The sequence below is a fragment of the Staurois parvus genome, unplaced genomic scaffold, assembly GCF_062004578.1.
Source record: "Staurois parvus isolate SC_StPar_1 unplaced genomic scaffold, SC_StPar_1.0 ptg002361l, whole genome shotgun sequence".
Taxonomy (NCBI): domain Eukaryota; kingdom Metazoa; phylum Chordata; class Amphibia; order Anura; family Ranidae; genus Staurois; species Staurois parvus.
In genome coordinates this window covers 5,329-27,568 of record NW_028320157.1, presented here as the reverse complement: position 1 = coordinate 27,568, position 22,240 = coordinate 5,329, and the positions used below count along the sequence as shown (strand labels likewise).

The 22,240-nt window shown below is 48.5% G+C and overlaps 1 long non-coding RNA gene across 2 annotated transcripts; it reads left to right on the top strand.

Moving 5' to 3' along the window:
* Nucleotides 1–9,617: 9,617 nt before the first annotated feature.
* Nucleotides 9,618–19,193, top strand: LOC149431182 (uncharacterized). 2 transcript variants are annotated; one of them, XR_016309364.1, is made up of 2 exons: nt 9,618–10,869; nt 18,112–19,193. It is a non-coding gene; the product is annotated as an uncharacterized LOC149431182 (long non-coding RNA). The 2 variants fall into 2 exon arrangements; XR_016309363.1 differs by lacking the exon at nt 9,618–10,869 and adding an exon at nt 17,105–17,244.
* The last annotated feature ends 3,047 nt before the right edge of the window (nt 19,194–22,240 follow it).

The window sequence follows — 22,240 nt, the reverse complement described above, 5'->3', positions numbered from 1 at the left end:
TCTAGGACAGAGGGGATATGTCGGGGATCGTCGCGCCGCTGGGCTCGGCGCAGGCGCAGTACACCTCCCTGTACGCGAGCGCCGGGACTTGGCCGACCGCGGCAATCAGGTTCGCGCATGCACAGTAGTGACCGCGGGCGCGCGCCTGGCACCAATGACAGCGCAGGGCGGGATATTTAAACGGCCCTGAGCTGTCATTCAGTGCCTTTTGGTCTTTTGTATCCTGTGAACCTGTGAACCTGTTTGAAGTAAGTTGCTGACCCGGATTGTGCCCTGACCTTGCTGTTTTCTCCTGTTTTGACCCTTGCTTGCCTGACCTCTCTCCTGAATGCCCCCTATTGGATCTGACCTGCTGTTGCTGACCTGGCGTGTGACCCGACTATTCTCTGCCCGCTGCTCTGTACCGCACCGTCCCCATAGTTACCGACCCGGCTTGTATGACCCTGCTCCTGCTCAGCCATCCATCCATCCATCCGTCCCTCTCTACGGGGTCTCCAGACCTCCTCATACCTGGCTCTCTCCCAAGGGAGCCCCTGGCGAATACCCCTACCACTGACGGGTGTCCTCAGTAGTCACGACCTGGTCCTGGGGTACTCCAAGTCCATCCCCACCATCAGGGGCCCTGGTGAACAAGTACTCTGGGGCTTAGACTCCGTGCGCTGGGAACATCCGATCAGTGGAGTGCTAGTGGTACCGCCGGGCGGTCCCTTACAGTACCAAAAGGCCATGACTGAGCCTAGAGGAGGGCCCTCCCCGCTAGAGGAAATTTGCAGGCACCTAGCTAATTTGACGCAGGCCGTAACGGTCCTGCAGGACAGATGCATGCAGCTGGAGAATCGCATCCAGACTGGCTCTATTTCTGACCCTGCCCCACAGGCCCCGGTTTCTGCACCCCCGGCCCTGGTAGCTCAGGAGCCAGTCTCAGGGGCTTCCGCCCCGCTCCCTATGGCAGAACCCCGAGTACCCCTACCGGAGCGTTTTCACGGGGACCGCACACGCTTCCGGTCATTCCGCGATTCCTGTCTCTTGTTCTTTGAGCTACAACCCCGTACCTTCCTGACCGAAAACGTGAAGGTAGGATTCATTATTTCACTACTACAGGGTGAACCCCAGGATTGGGCCCACCGGCTAAGGGGAAACAATGATCCTCACCTGGGATCGGTCAATAGTTTCTTTGAAGCAATGGCCATCTTGTATGATGACCCACAGCGGGCAGCCTCTGCCGAAGCGACCTTATATGCGCTCCGACAGGGCCGGCGGGCGGCAGAGGAATACGCCTCTGATTTCAGGCGGTGGATGGGGGACACACGCTGGAATGAGTTCGCTCTATTACACCAGTTCCGTATGGGGCTCTCCGATCCCTTGAAAGATGAGCTGGCCCGGGTGGAGGTTCCCGAATCTCTAGAAGACCTTATTGCCCTGACAATTAAGATTGACCGAAGACTGCGGGAACGCAGGCTTGAGAGGTCCGGCCAGGGTCGCGGAAATACCTGGGGTCCATTCCTAGGCCCCAGCCCACCAACCCGACAAAGCATCCAGAACCCACCACCAGGAGATGTTCCGGAACCTATGCAGCTAGGTCTGGCACGGCCTAAACTATCACCGGAGGAACGCCAGCGCAGACGAGCCCAGAACCTCTGCCTTTACTGCGGTGAAGCTGGTCATATGGTGCGATCCTGCCCTCAGAAAATGAGTAAGTGCACCCGTTTTTCTTCCTTGTCTATTAGCAATACCTGTCCTTCGCAATACTTAGTAGTGCCCCTCTCCTTTCAGCTTCCAGGAAAGATCGTGGAGGTGACAGCCATAGTTGATTCGGGGGCATGCAGCTGTTTCCTGGATCTAGAGTTTGCTCACCAACAGGGTATCCCTCTCCAACACAGACAGAAGGGCTTCAACATCTTTTTGGCTGATGGTTCCCAGATAAAATCGGGGGTAGTTAATCAGGAAACTCCCCCCATTGCCACTATCATTGCCAACCAGCACCAGGAGTTCCTCCGCCTGGACGCTATTGCATCACCTCTTTTCCCAGTCATTCTGGGGCTCCCATGGTTACGGGCCCATAACCCCCAGATTGACTTGGAGACCGGGTCAATCTCGTTCCCTTCCCCATACTGTCGGGAACATTGTCGCACTTCGGGCCCCGCAGGGCCCCGAGTTCTCCTTTGCTCCGAAGGAGACTCCGACTTGAAACAGGTTATTCCCGCAGCCTATCATGGGTTCCTGGACGTGTTCAGTAAGCGGGGAGCCGACACTCTGCCCCCCCACCGCCCGTATGACTGTCCAATCGACCTGTTACCAGGCTCTGAAATCCCTTTTGGGCGTATTTTCCCCCTATCTGAGCTTGAATTGGGGGCCCTGAAGGAATATATCGAGGACAGCCTCCAGAAGGGATTCATCCGCCCCTCCACTTCTCCAGCAGGAGCAGGAATCTTCTTCGTGGAGAAAAAAGACAAAACCCTGAGACCTTGTATTGACTACCGGGAGCTGAACAGGGTCACGATAAAAAATCGTTACCCATTACCATTGGTACCAGAACTGTTTCAGAGCCTAAAGGCTGCGGTTATTTTCACAAAGCTTGATTTAAGGGGGGCCTATAACCTGGTACGCATAAGAGAGGGGGACGAGTGGAAAACTGCCTTCCGTACCCGGTTTGGCCACTTTGAATACTTGGTCATGCCATTTGGGCTGTGCAATGCACCAGCCACCTTCCAACACTTTGTGAACGACATCTTCAGGGATTTTTTGGATGTCTTCGTTATCGTCTACTTGGACGACATACTAATTTTTTCACCCTCTCTAGAGGATCATAGGATACATGTGGCAAAAGTTTTGGGGCGATTGCGGCAGCATGGGTTATATGCTAAGGCGGAGAAATGTTGCTTTGAGCAATCTAGCATCACGTTTCTAGGCCTGATTATCTCCACTGCGGGGGTCGCGATGGACCCCCAGAAGGTCTCTGCAATTTTAGATTGGCCTGAACCCACGGACAAAAAAGGTGTCCAACGGTTTATAGGGTTCGCGAACTTTTATCGGAAGTTCATCAAAAACTTCTCGGGTCTGGTCTCCCCCATTACCCAACTAACCAAACTTGGAACCCGGTTCAAATGGACACCAGAGGCTCAAAGAGCTTTCGAAGCTCTGAAAAGGCTGTTTACCTCGGCACCCATCCTGGGCCACCCGGACGCGGCCCTGCCCTACATCTTGGAGGTAGATGCATCGGAGAATGCGGTAGGATCCATCCTGTCTCAGCGGAAAGGCACCAAAGAGTTACTCCATCCCGTAGCATTCTTCTCGAGGAAACTCACCCCAGCAGAGAAGAATTACGATATCGGGGATCGAGAGCTGCTGGCTATCAAAGCAGCGCTAGAAGAATGGAGATACCTGCTGGAAGGTGCCTCACACCCTATATTGATCTTCACAGACCACAAGAATCTGGAATATCTGAGGACTGCCAAGCGTCTACGCCCACGGCAGGCAAGATGGGCCCTGTTCTTTTCCAGATTCAATTTTCATATTACTTACAGGCCCGGATCTAAAAATACGAAGCCTGACGCGCTATCTCGTATGTTTGAGGACTCCGAAGAAGAATTGGTACCCGACACTATCTTGTCCTCAGGGAACTTCTTGGCGCTCCAGACGGACCTTCGCTCCAAGTTAATAGAAGCATCTACGGCCACACCAACCCCAGTTGGGGTATCCCTCCAGAACAAAGGGGGACTCCTGTGGAAGGGGGATTCTATCGTGGTACCTGAGGAAGTCCGGACCCTGGTTTTGGGGCATTGCCACGATCACCCGCTGGCAGGTCACTTTGGCCCAGTCAAGACTCTGGAGCTTCTCCGGCGCTCGTTTTGGTGGCCAAACATGGCTAAGGATTGCAAGCGCTACGTGAGATCCTGTACCATCTGCCAGAGGAGCAAACCGTCAAGGAGCAAAGCCTGGGGGCTGTTGCGACCTTTGCCGATTCCCGAACGGCCTTGGCAGAAGATCGCGATGGACTTCATAGTCGAGCTCCCACCGTCACAAGACCACACAGCAATTCTGGTGGTCATTGATCGCCTATCCAAGATGGCTCACTTCGTGCCACTAAGGAAGACTCCGTCAGCAACCGAGACGGCGCGAATATTCATCCGGGAGATCGTTAGACTTCATGGAGTACCCGAGGACATCGTCTCTGATCGAGGGGTCCAATTTACTTCTAAGTTTTGGAGGGCTCTGTGCAAGGCCCTGGACATAAAGTTGTCCCTCTCCTCCGCGTTCCACCCTCAGACCAACGGTCAGACCGAGAGGACGAACCAGACCCTGGAGCAATACTTGCGTTGCTACACGTCTTTCCTGCAGGATGATTGGCTGTCTCTTTTACCCCTGGCGGAGTTCGCTTATAACAACGCAAGCCATTCGACAACGGGGCAGTCCCCATTCTTTTCGAATTATGGGTTTCACCCTGTCTTTCTCCCTGATTTGGTCTCTGAATGCCCAGTTCCAGCAACGCAGGATGCATTGACCTTCTTCTCCGTCAATAACAAATTACTCCAGGAAGCCATCGCTCAGGCCCAAGACGACAATAAGAAGGAGTTTAACAGGAAACGAAGAGGGGATTTGGCGTTGCGGCCTGGGCAGAAGGTGTGGTTGGCCACAACCAACTTAAAGATGCTTTGTCCCTCGAAAAAATTGGGACCTAAATTTGTGGGGCCTTTTCAGGTAAAGCGGATGGTCAACGAAGTGGCATATGAGCTGATCCTTCCGGCCACGTTCAGAATTCATCCAGTCTTCCATGTATCTCTGCTGAAGCCAGTGATCCCAGATGCCTTCCCAGAACGAGAATCCAGACCCCCAGAGGCCATAACGGTCGAAGGACAAGAGGAATTTGAGGTGGAAACGATCCTTAAGTGCCGAAGAAGGGGGGGCCAGACCCAATTCCTAATTAAGTGGAAGGGCTATGGTCCTGAGGACAATTCCTGGGAACCGGCTCATAATGTCCACGCACCTAGACTAGTCCGGGAGTTTCTTCGTGATCACCCGTGGTGGAGAGATCGGGTGGGCATCCGGAGGTTGCCCGTAGGGGGGGAGCAATGTCGGGGATCGTCGCGCCGCTGGGCTCGGCGCAGGCGCAGTACACCTCCCTGTACGCGAGCGCCGGGACTTGGCCGACCGCGGCAATCAGGTTCGCGCATGCGCAGTAGTGACCGCGGGCGCGCGCCTGGCACCAATGACAGCGCAGGGCGGGATATTTAAACGGCCCTGAGCTGTCATTCAGTGCCTTTTGGTCTTTTGTATCCTGTGAACCTGTGAACCTGTTTGAAGTAAGTTGCTGACCCGGATTGTGCCCTGACCTTGCTGTTTTCTCCTGTTTTGACCCTTGCTTGCCTGACCTCTCTCCTGAATGCCCCCTATTGGATCTGACCTGCTGTTGCTGACCTGGCGTGTGACCCGACTATTCTCTGCCCGCTGCTCTGTACCGCACCGTCCCCATAGTTACCGACCCGGCTTGTATGACCCTGCTCCTGCTCAGCCATCCATCCATCCATCCGTCCCTCTCTACGGGGTCTCCAGACCTCCTCATACCTGGCTCTCTCCCGTGGGAGCCCCTGGCGAATACCCCTACCACTGACGGGTGTCCTCAGTAGTCACGACCTGGTCCTGGGGTACACCAAGTCCATCCCCACCATCAGGGGCCCTGGTGAACAAGTACTCTGGGGCTTAGACTCCGTGCGCTGGGAACATCCGATCAGTGGAGTGCTAGTGGTACCGCCGGGCGGTCCCTTACAGGATACCTTCAATATGGGGAAAGAGGGGACACCTTCAATACTGGGAAGGGGGGGGACATGGAACATCTGACAGCTCTAATACCAGGACACATCCAATACCAGGGGCCACCTCTCCAGTACACCAGGATGGGGGGGACACTTGACACCTCCACAACCAGGACACGGGGCAGGTCCCCTCCAGTACACGGGGGCGATATCGGACACCTGAGATAATAGGACAAGGAGAACATCTCCAATACCAGGGTGGAGGGGGACCTGACGTCTCTTAATACTGCAATGGTGGGGGGGTGGAGGAACATCCAACACCAGGGAGACAACACTTCCAATACTGGGATGGAGGGCACACCTCCAATACTGGGGCAGGGTAGAAAAGTGATAACTCTAATACCAGGGGGATACCACCATTATTGGGACGGGGGCATCTGATACATCCAGTAATGGAATGGGGGAGGGGGCGGCATTTTAAATATCACAGAGACTGCCCTTTCTTGGGTGGGAGGTTCCCCACCAATACCTGGATGGGGGAAGGGGGTACACCACCAATACCAGCAACTCTCTAACACCAGGGAGACACCTCCAGTACTAGGATGGAGGGGACACCTAACACTAGGGGCACACTTCTAATACTAGGATCCCTCCAACACCAGGGAGACACCTCCAATACAAGGACAAATGGGACACTGCCAACACCAGGACAAGGGGTAGGGACACCTGACACCTTCAGTACCTGGATACGGGGTAATATCTGACACCTCCAATACAAAGGGGACCCCTATAGGACTGCTACTAATGATTGTTTTCATAATCGATTAGTTGGCCAATTATTGCTTTGATTAATCAGATAAAAAAAACCTTAACAAAAGTGTGGTGTGTAATTTAGTTAGTATGTAAAGTTTAAAATAGACAATTTCTTGGATATCAATATGCAGTGGTAAATATAAATAACCAGCTATGTGGTTAAGGAACAAGATATCTTATCCACTCTGAGAATGACAGAAGAGACTTATATACTATTAGAGGTTGAATCTGGTACATATCAGACTCAATTTTTATTTAACCACTTCAAGTCCGGACACTTTTGCCCCCTTCCTGTCCAGGCCAATTTTCAGCTTTCAGTGCTATCATATTTTGAATGACAACTGCGTGGTCATGCAACACTGTACCCATATGAATGTTTTTTAGGATTTTTTGGAGACCAATAACGCTTTATTTTGGTGGTATTTATTCACCACTGGGATTTTTTTTGTTTTGCTATGTAAATGAAAAAGTCCAAAAATTTTGAGTGTTTTTCTTATAAAATTTTTCAAATAAATATTTCATCATAAATCTTGGCCGAAATTTATTCTGTTATCTTTTTTTTTTTTTACATACTGTCACTCTAGCAGTACAGTGTCACCATGGTGACACTGTACTACTTGTGGGGGATGATTTTTTATTTTTTTTTTACACTGATTGTTTTTACAGCCTTTATGGGTATAAAAGCAATCATTTCTCCTTCTCTCTGACTACATTCTTGCATCCATTGAGAACTACTGTGTGAGCTGTGATTGGTCCCAGCTTGTCACATGGCCTTCACAACAGCCTTGTACCATGTGATCTCTGTGATCATTCACAGATTTCACACGTAGTAAGCAATGTTGTCAGAAGTGACATATTACTTACTCCTAGATTGTTAGCTCTGAGGAGCAGGGCCCTCGAACCCCTCGTGTATTGCATTGTATTGTTACTGTACCCCACTATAATGTACAGCGCTGAGCATACTCTTGGCGCTATATAAATACTGTATAGTAATAATACTTTGCATGTGATCACTGATTGGCCAATCAGTGATCACATAATCGGGACCTCGCACAGAGGTTCCGTATGACGATCGGTGTTTCACTGTGTCCGGAGGACACAGCGGGCACCGGATCGTGGTGCTGTGCGATCCCAGGGAGCACGCAAAAGCAGGGGGCGGGGAGGCCGTTTATAACCGGCCGCTCGACCTTGCACTGCCACAGTCCGGCCATTTATATACAACGGCCGGACGGGAGGTGGTTCAAGAAATGAACAGATCTAAAACACTGTTGCAGATTTTCAGACAGGACTGTACATGGCAGATTCCCTTGTCATAGGCAGGTAGCTTGATACAAGTTACCTGCTCCTGCTTTCACTTATGTTGGCCATAGACAAACACATTTTTCATTCGAAAATTTTTGTCCTAAGAATTTCTTTTCAATTTTTTAATTGTCAGTGGGGTCAAATTGATGTTTGTGGGGTCAAACAAATTTTTGGACAGTGCATGTGGTTTTCGTTCAGAAATTACTGTCATTGTAATATTGGTAAAAGCAAGTGCAATTATCGAACAACATCCTTCCGCTCATCTAATGTACAAATAATTTTTGTACGAATATTCTCGCCCAAAAATTACATGTGTACATCCAGCAGCACTTAGCAGCATGCTTTTATTTTCTTTCTTTTTTTTTATCACCTATCATGATGAGGTTAAAAAAGGCCTTTTATAGTACAAAATAGTAAATAATCACTATTAAGGGTTAAACTGTGTACTGAGCTGTATGTGTGCTGCACTGTACTGCCAATACATGGATGGAGGTGGCACCTCCAATAACAAGGCAAGGGGGGACAGGGGGTTCGGAGGAGACAACTAATATCGGGACACCTCCAATACCAGGGGACAGCTCCAGTACCAGAGGGGCACCTACAATACGGGGGGGGGAGGGGGGGTTGAAGGACTCCTGGCACCTCCAATACCTGGATAGGTGACACCTCCAATACCAGGGGGACTCCACCAATACCTGGATAGGGGCTAACATCTGACACTTCCAATACAAAGGGGACACCAGTAATACATGGATGGGGGGGGGGGGGGTGTCCAATGCCAGGTTAGGACAGTAATCCTATAGATTGGCTGCTATTTCAGCAGTCAATGTCTCTGATCATTCACCACAGAATAACTACTGCATTGTTCTGGTGACAGTGATCCTTAGTAGTGCCTGCTGAGCTCAATGTGGTGAAATTCCTGCTGCAGCATGTGTACTTCCTTGACTGCTGCCCTCCCAGCTAAAGGGGGAACAGTTGAGAGGTGGTAAAAATTTGACTCAACCGTAGCATTCCCCCACCCCCCCAGTTTAAATCACTGTCTGCATTTGGGGCTGTACACCTGCAAGGATGTCAGATTGGGAGCAGGAGTTCTGTGCATCCCCATGCAGGCAGTCCTATTCGTTTGGGCGTTTCTGCTGTCCTTGTTCTCCAGGGCCTACATAAATGAGAGAGGTAGTGAGGAAATGAGATTCCTAATTTACACCCTTATAAAGCTTGAAGGTTCTACTTTGATTTTGCCCCCCCCCCCCCCCCATGTGGGTAAATTGTGAAAACGTCTCATGCATGTGCTATCCCCATACTAAGGAGGAGAAGCAGAATGTGTTGAGGTGTAATTGTAAGTGTGCCCATGCTGCTTATGTGAAAAAACTTTTTAAAATGACAACTTGGGGAAATGTTTTTTTTGTTTGTGTTTTTTTCTTTCATTTTCTGAACAATTACAACTTCAAAAATGTTACTATGCCTCTTACTAAATACCTTGGACTGTCTGATTTAAAATGAAAAAAAAGGGTAATTTGGGGGGTATTTGTACTGTCCTAGCATTTTAGGACCTCAAGAAATGAGTTGGGCAGTCAGTACATCAGAATTGATCATTTTATGGATATACAGTATATACCATAGTTTGTATGTAGTAGAATGTATTTTGGCCCACATTTATGAAGAAATATTATTGGCAAAACTTTACAGACCGGAAATGAAGAAATGGCAAAACTTTTTTCCATTTTATATAGTGCAAAAAACAAAACAAAAAAAAACAGTTGTGACTAAATGACTTAATACCACCAAAAGAAAGCTCTATCTGTCTCACAGATTGATATAAATTTCATATGGGTACAGTGTTGCATGACTGAGTAATTGTCATTCAAAGTACGACAGCGCTGAAATCTGAAAAATGGCCTGGGCAGGAAGGGGGTGAAACAGTCTGGTGTTCAAGCAGATAAAAAGTGTAACGTTTTGTATCTATAGTTGCTGCACTAAGCAAAAAAACTGTAAGATATAGAAACACAATTTATTTCCTACTGTAGCAAACCACTGGGCTGATTATTTTAAGTGACTTCTTATTTCTTTGCAGTTTTTTGGGAATATGGCTGCTAATCCTGAAAACGCTCAACTCTTGCCTTTACTAGAAACCTTGGAAGACACATCTACCTCACATACAGAACAGACAGATGCTTATCTTGCAATTGCAAAGTGAGTACAATTGCATTTTGGAGCTAGAAACATTCCAGATTGTTGCGGTGCAGAATATTGCAGTGGATGCAGGAATTGATTTACTAAGGAATACCTAGCCAATAAATGTTAGTGAACAAGGGGAGCTGTTTTCACTCAATACCAACTTTTCTAGTTGAACAGCCTATTCTTAAAGTGCATCTAAGCCACATAAAAATGAATATATTGCAGCTTTCTAGTCCTTAGATGTGGTGGCTGCACTAGTTTTCTTCCTTTATTTTTTCCCCTGATGATTCTCCAGTAACAAAACTGCCGTAGGATGACAATGCCTACTCTTCCTTTTGTATCAGCAGAAACAAGACAGGACTACAGAATGCTGTCCTTCTCTTATTGTACATACCGGAGGGGAGTGCTTCTGTACACCTTAGAGATAATAGTTAGCAGAGTGCACAGTAAGTTATCAGCTCACCAGATTTCTAACAAGATCAACAGGTATTTTTTGCACTTATCAAGCAGATATAACAAAACCCTTTCAGGCTGAATTCACACTAGAGCGGACAGCTGCCAGAGTGCTTTACCTCTTTGGCAAGCAAATTCAGCTAAAACAACCCCATGGTGTATAATCTTCCATTCTGATCTTTAGAACTATTTAGTGGTGAATATTCCTCCAAGTAGAACATTATATTCCACAATAAAATATTTAGGGTAATGTATATCAGTTTGTGTGTAATAATTTGACATTTGTCCTCTTTGTAGCCGTCTTAGTGGAGAAGATGGGAACGTTTTCAATGTCTTGGTTGGAAAGCAGTTCTCTCGTCTCTTTGAAGTTTTTAAGGTGAGAAGGAAAAAAGTCTTACCTTTTGTGTATGATTTATCTTAACATAAAATGTGTGATTATTGGGGATGAGCTATTAAAGCTGATCTCCGGGTTTTAGTGAACTTTGAATAGTTTGGACCAAGCTAGTCCAAATGTACTGTTTACATCATTAACAGATGCAGCACCTCTATAAACTGTATGTAGCATCAGCCACATATGCGTTGCTGTGTTCAGGCTATGGGACTATGAATGAATACAAAGGTTCCTCAGGCTGAGGTGGAGACTGTGAGGGCACCCAACCGCCTGTGAATGGCTGAGCAGCACTCAATCCAATTTGACAGCTGCTGGAACACAGTGCTGTATGTGGCTGAGACGACATACCTGTCTATACAGCGCTCACATCCACTTCATCTGTTAAGTGAAGTAAATTTGTTTATGCCAGCTTGGTCCAAATGACTTAAGTTCACTGAAATCTGCAGTTAGATTTGAATTCACCTACAGTTGACACCCATACATTTTTTCAGAAAATCTCTCATGCAAGAATGGGGATCGTACTTGAGATTGGTAGTCATAGGTTTAATTTCTGGCTAACTGCATTCATAGTACATTTTAAGGTCTTAACAGGCGTAGGGTAACATGCATGCATCAGCAATCATTGGAAAATAGACATCTAAATGTCTGACCAGCATTTGTGCTGCCTTAATGTTATCTAGTGCTTCACCTTGCAAATAAGCCCTATAATTGAAGAAACTACATTTCCCAGCAGGCAATGCAGCATTTCTGCATAGTGGGTGTGTCTCATGGGCGTGTCCTTGTTTTTGTGAGCAAACTGTCTGCATGTGATCTGCTCTGATGGGCAGGGATTGGAGTGCAGAGAGGGTCTGTTGTCGTGACATACGACACTGTCGTGTTCTCAGGGTATTCTGGGGAAGCAGAAGTGTAGTCATTGCACTCAAATCCTGAAAAAAAAAAAACAGGTTTTAATAGTACAGCGGGTAAAATAAGTATTGAAAACGTCACCGTTTTTCTAGATAAATATATTTCTAAAGGTGCTATTGACATAAAATTTTCCCGAGTCATCTTCTAGGACAGCTTCACTTGAGAGATAGGGCTCCTCCCAGGAAACACCCGCTCCACCTTTTCCCCTTTATAAGTATCCTCTCTCCCAGTGGGCCCTCGGTATTAGTGTTTCCTCCGGCCAGGACGGAGCTCTGCCCGGTTTGTTATTTTTTCCCGGCTGTCTGGCGAGGTACAGAGGGCCTCTGGCTGAGGGCCTCTGGCTGAGGCCCCCCGGCTGAGGCCCCCCTTCCTCCTTTCTCTAAGGAAGGCAGGGGCCTTGTGGGGGGGTTTTCAGCCAGGCTCATCCTATTCATCCTATGGACAGACCCTTCGGGGTGGGGGTGACAGACCCCGGATGGTCCCAGCGGGGCTCTCCAGGGGGGTAGAGCCCGCTCCGCCAACCTGGGCAGTGGTGCCTTTCCCTGGGGGGGCTGAGGTAAGTCCTACCTGTTCCAGGATCCCGGCAGCATGGCCAGGGGGTGAGGCTGTCGGGGTCAGGACGCCGCAAACACGTCACTTCCAGCGCAGGAAGCATGGAGCGGCGGCCGCTATGTTGGAAATGGGCGGCGGACCGCGGAACGAGCCCACACCACGGCCGCTTCTCCACCTGCGGCCGTGAGAGGAAGGTCGGCGCGCAGGGACCCCAGGGAGGGGGCAGAGCCTGCCAAACCCTGAAAAACCGCCGCACTGAGGAGGAGTTCGCGGCAGGATGGAGGCAGATCTGTCTGGGCCGGGGGAGGCCTGCGGCAAGGTAAGGGCCTCCTTTTGCCGCCACTCACCCCCTCCCCCTTCCCCCCCTCCCCCCTCTGGGACCCTTGGGCACCCCCACACTCATCTCCCCCCCCCCACTGCTGACTTTTTAGGGTGTTGGGGGAGTGCACGGGGGGGGGCAATCCCTGGGGGGGGAGCCTCCGCGGTTAATGAATACCTATGTCTCCTTGTCCTCAGATGGGCCCACAGGAGGAGGATAGAGGGGAAAGAGAAGCTCCTTGCGAGCTGAAAAAGAAATGCGCCACTTGCAGAAAGAGGCTGGCGAGTTCCTGGTGGAAGCAGCTCTGCCAAGACTGCATAGATAAGCTTATCAAAAAGGAGTCTGGGTCCCTCTTTAAGGATTTCTTACAGAACATGATGCAAGAGATGTCCAAGACTTTTCAGAGCTTTAGGGAGCAGAAGCAGGGACAGGCCCAGGACGAGCCCCAACCGGGCACTTCAGGCAATGCCCAGGGGGGGAAAAAGAGGAAACAGGACCAGGTAACTGTCGCAAGGGGAGCCGAACCTTCAAGTACTTCAGACTCGGAGGAAGGCGAGGTCGAGGATCATGACCCAAAAGCACAAAGATTCCTTTTTCAGGCAGAAGACACGGAGGGCCTCTGAAAGTGATCTACGAGACTCTGGATCTGGAGGAGGAACAGCAGGACCTCTCTCTCCATGACCAGCTGTACGCAGGGCTACAAAGAGCAGCCGCACATTCCCAGTGCACTCTGCCCTATGGTCCACTATCAGGAGGGAATGGGAAGAGCCGGAGAAAAAGGCTTTCTTTCCCAAGAACCTTAAGAGGCGATTCCCGTTCAAGGAAGAAGACGCTTCCGTGTGGGAAATCTGCCCGAAGCCAGATGCCTACCTTTCTAGAATCTCGAAAGCGACGGACCTGTCCTTCGAAGACAGCGGGTCCCTGAATGACCCAATGGACCGGAAAGCGGATACATTCCTGAGGAGAGCATGGGAAGTGTCCACGGTGAATTTCAAGCCAGCAGTTGCGACGACGTGTGTCTCCAGAACTTTGGATGTATGGTTGGGGCAGCTCCGCTCGCACCTGGAACAAGGCACCCCGGCGAAGGAAATCCTGAAGTCGCTGCTGGTACTGGAAAAAGCGGTGGCTTTTATTGCAGACGCATCAGCAGAAACTATCAGATTCTTAGCTAGATCAACGGCGCTCATAAATTCCGCGAGAAGAGCTATCTGGCTAAAGTCTTGGCAGGGGGACCTTGCCTCTAAGTCCAAACTCTGCGGTCTGCCCTTCGAGGGAAAACTCCTCTTTGGGCCGGAACTAACTTCGGTCATGGAAAGGTCGGCCGATAAAAAAAGAAGAGCTTTCCAGTCCTCAGCAGGCAAGTAGAACGAAAGGGGTTTCTCTTCAACAGGCAGTACACGACGATTTCAAAGCCAGCGCACAGGCTGGGGCGCAAGGAGGGGCAGGAACGAGTCAAGGGGCAGGGGAGGTTTCCTCTTCAACCCCAACCAGAATAGACCCAGCCCAAGTGACTGGAGAAGCCAGGTGGGAGGAAGGCTGGGGCACTTCCACACACAATGGCTGAAGATCACCCAGAACACTTACATTCTAGAGGCCATTCGCAGAGGTTACAAAATAGAGTTTTTAAGGCCCCCCCCCTCAAAGATTCTTCGCAACACCCCTTCCAAGGGACAGGGAGAAGGCAGATGCATTGGTGGAACTCCTGGAAGGGATGCTCAGGCAGAATGTGATTTGCCATCTGGAGGAGGAAGAAAAGGGAAGTGGGTTCTTCTCCCATTTCTTCCTAAGGAAGAAGTCGTCCGGTACCTACAGGATGATACTAAGAAGTTCTGCATGGAGACCTTATACACGGTAAAAGAACTCTTGTCGCCAGGAGCATTCATGGCCTCAATAGATTTGAAAGATGCATATCTGCACGTTCCGATAAGGGAGGAATCGAGGAAGTTCCTGAGGTTTGCGCTGGAAGGCGCAAAAAGAGCGATTCTGTTTCAGTTCAATGCACTCCCCTTTGGCCTGTCATCAGCTCCAAGGATATTTACCAAGATCCTGGCGGAACCCCTAAGAGTCTTGAGGCTGGAAGGAATAAATATCATCCCCTACTTGGACGACCTGCTTCTATTTTCAGATACAGAAAGAGGCCTGGGGTCCCACGTCGAACGCACGATATCTTTTCTAGAGAGCTTGGGGTGGTTGATGAACGAGGAAAAATCACAGCTAGTACCCTCCAGGAGGATCATGTACTTGGGGTACGTCCTGGACTCACGCAAATGCTTGCTCATACCTGACAACGGAAAAAGCTCTCAAACTGCAGCAAGACACGAGAGCCTTCCGTAGGATGTCGACCTGCACAGTAAGGACCACAATGAAGCTAGTCGGGAGCATGACAGCCGCAATGCCAGGGGTGCAATGGGCACAGCTCCACTCCAGGGTACTACAGAATCACACCCTCTCCCACTGGGATGGCAGCCAAGCAGGTCTGAATTCCAGGATCTGCCTCACGCACAAGGTGAGGGAATCACTAAGGTGGTGGGGGAACATCCACACCTTGGAGGCGGGAAGGAAATGGAAGCAAGCCAGCCCAGTGAGGATCACCACGGATGCAAGCATGACCAGGTGTGGGGTGCTCATATGGGAGACTGCCTAGCCCAGGGCAGATGGGATGCAGAAAATTCAAGGAAATCATCGAACTACAAGGAGCTGTCGGCAATCTTCAAAGCGCTTACGGCTTTTCAGGAGAGGATAGAGGGGAGAGAAGTCCAGATTCTATCCAACAACACAACGGCAGTAGCATACTTGAACAGGCAGGGGGGCACGAGGTCCCCGAGGCTGATGGAATTGGCAGGAACCCTCCTGACCTGGGCAGAGAGGAACCTAGAGTCCATCACTGCGGTGCATCTAAAAGGGAATCTGAACCAGTTGGCGGACCAGTTGAGTCGGAAAGAGGTCACCCAGACAGAATGGTGCCTCAGCTGTCCAGCATTCAATCAAATATGCGCCAGATGGGGCACCCCCTCTATGGATCTCTTCGCCAACAGCCAAAATGTGAAGCTGGAGAGATACTTCTGCCTGCAGAAGGACCCCAGGAGTGCAGGGATAGACGCGCTAGCCCAGCATTGGGAAGGAAACCTCCTCTATGCCTTTCCTCCGTTCAGATTATTACCAAAGGTGGTACAGAAGATCCAGTCATCTCAAGCCACGGTCATCCTGATTGCACCATTTTGGCCCAAAAGATCATGGTTCTCCCGGCTGAGGGAACTAAGCTTAACAGACCAATGGATGATACACCTTCACACGATTTACTTGCCCAAGGGGGAGTGCTACATCCTCACCCAGAAAGGCTGTCCCTAGCAGCGTGGCTTCTGAACGGGACAGGCTAGTGGAGAAGGGACTGTCTGAAAGAGTGGTCGCCACCATCTTGGACGGAAGGAAGAAATCAACAAACGCCATATATGATAAAGTCTGGAAGAAATTTTCCGCCTGGAAGGACAGGAACGAGGAACCCGGGGCTCTCATCTTGCATACAGTGCTTGAATTCCTCCAAGCCGGGGCGGATAAGAATCTGGCCGCTAATACCCTTAAAGTGCAGGTAGCGGCTTTGTCAAGCTTTCTGGAGTTGAGGTTGGCGGTAGACCCGTTGATAATCAGGTTCCTGAGGGCTATCTCCAGGCGCCGAGCCCCGTCCACATCGAAGTACCATGGGACCTGGGCACGGTCCTGAAGATCTTTCAGCAAGGGCCTTTCGAACCGCTGGAGGAATGTTCCCTCAGATTTCTAACTCTGAAAACTACCCTCCTTATAGCATTAGTTTCCGCCCGCAGAGTCAGCGAATTGCAGGCTCTATCAGTGATCGAACCATACTGCACGGTCCTGTCATCCTCTGCACAGATGCATGGAGACGTTCGTCCCGTCTTTTCATCCTATTCCAGGGTCCAAAGAAGGGGGACAGTGCCTCCAAAGGCACCATCGCAAGGTGGATAAGGGAGGCAATCTCAGAAGGTTATAGAACTGCGGCCCTGTCACCGCCGGCCGGCCCAAAAGCACACTCGACAAGGGCCACCGCGGCCTCCTGGGCGGAAAAGGCAGGGGCCTCCCCCGTACAGATCTGCAGAGCCGCAACGTGGTCCAGTTTCACCACCTTTGCTAAGCACTACAGATTGGATCTGATTGGCAGCAATGACCAGGCGTTCGGCAGGAAGGTCCTACAAGCAAGGGGCCCTCCCTAATGTATGTATTTCTATTCAACTCCTCTCAAGTGAAGCTGTCCTAGAAGATGACACGGGAAAACGCAGTTATTTACCTATTAACTGTATTTCCAGGAATCTTCTAGGACAGCATAACTCCCTCCCGATTGCTGTGTGATTATGTACTGATGTCTAGGTATGTTATGAACCTGTGATGGGTTGTCTCTATTACCGTTTTTATTTTATGCTTTCTCCTAGGCCTTCGGTCATATTCTTATACTGAGGGCCCACTGGGAGAGAGGATACTTATAAAGGGGAAAAGGTGGAGCGGGTGTTTCCTGGGAGGAGCCCTATCTCTCAAGTGAAGCTGTCCTAGAAGATTCCTGGAAATACAGTTAACAGGTAAATAACTGCGTTTTCACCACATGTCAGTAATAATCCGTGCATACAAAAAAAAAAAAATACTTCATCCAAAATCCTTGTTGGTAATGACAGCTTCAAGATGCCTCCTATATGGAGAAACTAGTCGCATTGCATTGCTCAGGTGTGATTTTTGGCCCATTCTTCCACACAAACGGGCTTCTAATCCTGAAGGTTCTGTGGGCCTCTTCTGTGAACTCTGATCTTTAGTTCTTTCCATAGATTTCCATAGGACTGTGTGTGTAAATCGCACACGTTCCCGCAGCCGCACAAAAAGTGTGTTGCTTTAAGGAAAGTGGTGTCAAAGCACCATGTGATTTCTGTGTGTCCAGCATTCCTAGTGCACAGTGTGGACACGGTCTATGCCTCGGACATTCCCGTTCTGTGGGGGTTCTCAGGTGGGTGAACGCATTGATAGGAAGAGCCAGCACATAAAAGGCTCTCGGTAGTTCGATTGGCTGAGGTGTCCGATGTGGTAGTTCATAATAATAATAAAAAAATGTATTTGGTGAAATAAAGTAATTGGATGTTCTACTAAAGCAGACGACTCCTGCCTATCCTTTGAACAACCACATTGGGTGTCTCTGCAAATCAAACTACTGATGGGCATTTTTTGCACTGACTTTCTGCCAATATCTTATTGTAGTCTTCTTTTGGATCTACCAATTATGTAATGCAAGGGCTTGATTGAATACAAACTGACTGGAATGTTTAGGAAGGTTCTCCTATTATGTTTTGATGTATTGCAGTCAGATTGTAACATGTATGGTGACCCCTAGAGTATTGGCGTATTTCATGAGTTTTTTTTTTCAGTTACTTCACCATAACTAATCCTTGCTTGCTTTACAGACCTGCCTGAAGCATCTGCCACAGCACCTGTGGAATCTGCAGCCACCCTAGACCTTGCTGCACAGATTAGTACACTTTCTTTGTTGGTGACTACAGAGGAGCTTGGAAAATATTCTGGAAGCCAGCTTTTTGAAATGCAGGAAAAACTTGGGACGATATCGAACAGCATTCTTCGGCATCTGCAGTCACGATGGAGTTCACCACCTCACGACAGCTCTGTTTAGTTCAGCTCCACGTGTCCTGTGAAATTGCCATTTATCAGGACGCTTTTACTTCCTTCTGATGAAGCATTTTTAATACAAAGACTGCCTACATTTGTAAGAGATCCATCATGTTTTGTTCCTCTTTGAGTTGTACCACTCTATACACTGCTTCAACTAGATGTTTAAACATATTGATTCATTATTGTAGGTTTAAGACAAAGAATGAAAGTGTTATGTAAAACAAGTCTTTATTGTATAGAGCAGTTCCAGGACACAATGCTGACATTTCTATATCCCTGGTAGCTCTGTGATTGGTCACCCTTTGGGAGAGGATTATCTGGACGTGAAAGAAAAGATATTAATTTGCATGCCCAAAGCAACCAGCCAGATGTCACCTGAAGTTTTCAAGGTTCAAAGGTGAAACTTGTGGGCAGTATGTTAATTTGTTTCTTCCCTTCAGTTTTATGAAATTGTAGTGTACAATGCTATTTTTAAATGTTCACCTTGGTATTCTGCTTATGTACCTAATATTGTAAATTTACTTTGGTGACATGTTTTCTTGTGGACTGGAAAGAGTATTTTTGGTAGCTTTTTGCTTCTGAAAGCTTTATTCGATACAAGTCTCAGAATACCACAGTATGCTAATTTTCATGTTGCCTTTGTTGTACTGATACACTTTGTCCTTTTTTTCTTTTTTGTAAATTCTGTAAATAGCCTCACTGAAGGTTACTAGTTTTGATAGTAATCCTCTCTGTACATATAATTTAAACAGTTGGTTCCAGCAGAATTCTTAATATTCACTTGCTGCATGTGTTCTCTTTTAGATCTAAAATGTAAAATTAAAACTTAATTTTAAAACTAATTAAAGTACTTTCTCAAGTTTGCAGTAATAGTTTTTTCCTTATGAACTGTTATGCATTTGTGGTATTTGTAAATGGGTGGCTTTGGAACTGCATTTTTTTTAATTGAACAATGCTGTATACAGATTCCATGTGAATGGGAACTGGGGATATCATTGGGGGAAAAAAAAACTTTTATATAAAAATACAAATCAACCTGAAGTCTTTATAATAACAGACCAACAGAGAGGCTCCAAACCTGGCCAAATTAGACTTTAACCACTTGATCTCCAGAAGGTTTTAACCCCTTCATGATCATGGCACTTTTTTGCTTTTCAGCACTGCAGCTTTAACTAGCAATTTCTTGGTCATGCAACACTGTACACAAATGAAATGTATATAAATTTCCCCCCCCCCCGGTTGTCTTCCAGGACAGACCTTGAACAATTGAGCTCCTTCAACCAGGACAGGAAACACATTGCTTCAAGCTTCTTAAGATGGTCCTACAGGAACATGGCCATTTTGTGTTTACTCTGTCTGGAAAAAGCATGTTGACTAGAAGAACTGCTTTTTAAGCAGCAAGCCATGTCTCAAGGGCTGCCCAGGAAATGTGCCCTCACCTGCAGTTCTTTACTTTTTGGCCTCAAGTCCCCTCTGCATCGGTGTAGGAATGTACCCGCTTCTACCTCTTTCCAGTGCCAGTGAAGGAGCTGGTTAGAATGGCATCCATCCTTGGCGCGTTTAGGTCAGGCAGTGCCTTCCTGGAGGCCGGATGTGACGCAGCTAGCCTGGAAGATGCTGGGTGTCATGATTCTGGGGGATGTGATGTCCTCTCTGCACCAGAGGCTTCTGGTTTCGGCCTCAGAGGCGTAAGAGAAAGGGCAGGGCTGATGCTTATTGCTGGACGCCGACAGCATGGGCCAAAGGGTGCTGGGTGCTAAAGAATGCAGGGGACATCATGGAGGCTTCCTCCTAGGCTCCTGCTATAAAACCGGTAGAAAAGCAGGCTATATACAGTATATTACCAAAAGTATTGGGACACCTGCCTTTACACGCACACTGGCATCCCAGTCTTAGTTCGTAGGGTTCAGTACTGAGTTGGCCCACCCTTTGCAGCTATAACAGCTTCAACTCTTCTGGGAAGGCTATCCATAAAGTTTAGGAGTGTCTATGGCAGCAATGGGCAAACTACGGCCCGCGGACCTTTTAATTCGGCCCGCGGAGCTAGGCTCCTCTCACAGTCCGCCTTGAAGACCGGTGTAGCATGAAAATCCGTCTCCTATGAGGATCTGTCCCCCTTGACGTATCTGCACATGTGCCGGAGATCGCCGATCGGCTGCTAATGCCTGAAACTGGCACATGCGCAGATACGTCGAGGGGGACAGATCCTCATAGGAGACAGATTTTCATGCTACACCGGAACGGCGAGAGGAACGCGCGGAGCAAAGGTAAGTGAATTGACACAGGGGGGACTTGGGGACTTAATATGGGGGATGAATTACTATTTGGGGGATGAATTACTATGGGGGATGAATTACTATATGGGGGATGAATTACTATGGGGGGGATGAATTACTATATGGGGGATTAATTACTATGGGGGATGAATTACTATATGGCAGATTAATTACTATGCTTACTATGGGGGAATATTACTATACTTACTATGGATGACACATACACATCATTCATCTACTCTTGGTCCGGCCCCCGGGTCCAATATATGAACCCATTGCGGCCCTCAAGTCAAAAAGTTTGCCCACCCCTGGTCTATGGGAAGGTTTGACCATTCTTCCAGAAGTGCATTTGTGAGGTCAGACACTGATGTCAGACGAGAAGGCCTGGCTTGCAGTCTTCAATCTAATTCATCCCAAAGGTGTTCTATCAGGTTGAAATCAGGACTCTGTGCAGGCCAGCGAGATTCCTCCACCCCCATAATTTTATGGATCTTGCTTTGTGAACTTGTACACAGTCAGGTTGGAACATGAAGGGGCCATCCCCAAACTGTTCCCACAAAGTTGGGAGCATAGAATTGTCCAAAATGTCTTGGTTTGCTGATGCCTTAAGAGTTCCTTTCACTGGAACTAAAGCCAAGCTCAACCCCTGAAAACCACCACACCATAATCCCCCCTCCACCAAACTTTACACTTGGCATAATGCAGTCAAGCAAGTACCGTTCTCCTGGCAACTGCTAAACCGGGACACGTCCATCGAATTTTCAGATAGAGAAGGTGAAAAGTCCTCCATAGAACATGTGTCTACTGCTCTAAAGTCTGGTGGCGGCATGCTTTACACCACTGCATCCGATGCTTTGCATTGCACTTGGTGATGTAAGGCTTGGATGCAGCTACATGGCCATGGAAGCCCATTCCATGAAGCTCAATATGCACTGTTGCTGTGCTAATCTGAAGGCCACGTGAAGTTTGGAGGTCTTTTGCTATCGACTCTGCAGACAGTTGGCAACATCTGTACACTGTGCGCTTCAGCTTGCACTGACCCCGCTCTACCATTTTACCTGGCCTACCACTTGGCTGAGTTGCTGTTCCCACTTGCTTCCACTTTATCATAATACCACTCACAGTTGACCATGGAATATTCAATAACAAGGAAATTTCACGGATGGACTTATTGCACAGGTGGTGACCTATCACGGTACCACGCTTGAATTCACTGATCTCCTGATAGCGACCCATTCTTTCACAAATGTATGTAGAAGCAGTCTGCAAGCCTAGGTGCTTGATTCTATACACCTGTGGCCATGGAGGTGATTTTAACACCTAAATCCAATGACTTGGAGGGGTGTCCCAAATGTTTTAGTAATATAGTATATGTGCTGTGTGCTTTTGGTGGAGGTGGTTGGTACTTCTGGGGTTCCTTGAGGGGTGTCTCAAGCAGTCTTCTAGACATTTGTTTTTTTGACATAGGCAGCACTGGGTGCAGGGGTGGTGCTCCTGACCTAATAAGGACCTGGCTTTTAACTTGGAGCCCTCCTCCCCTCTCTTTTTGTCTTAGGCTAAAGAGGATAAGTTCACCTCTAAAAGAAAATGTGCTAACTGGAGCACTAAATTATCTTCTAATTATAACAAG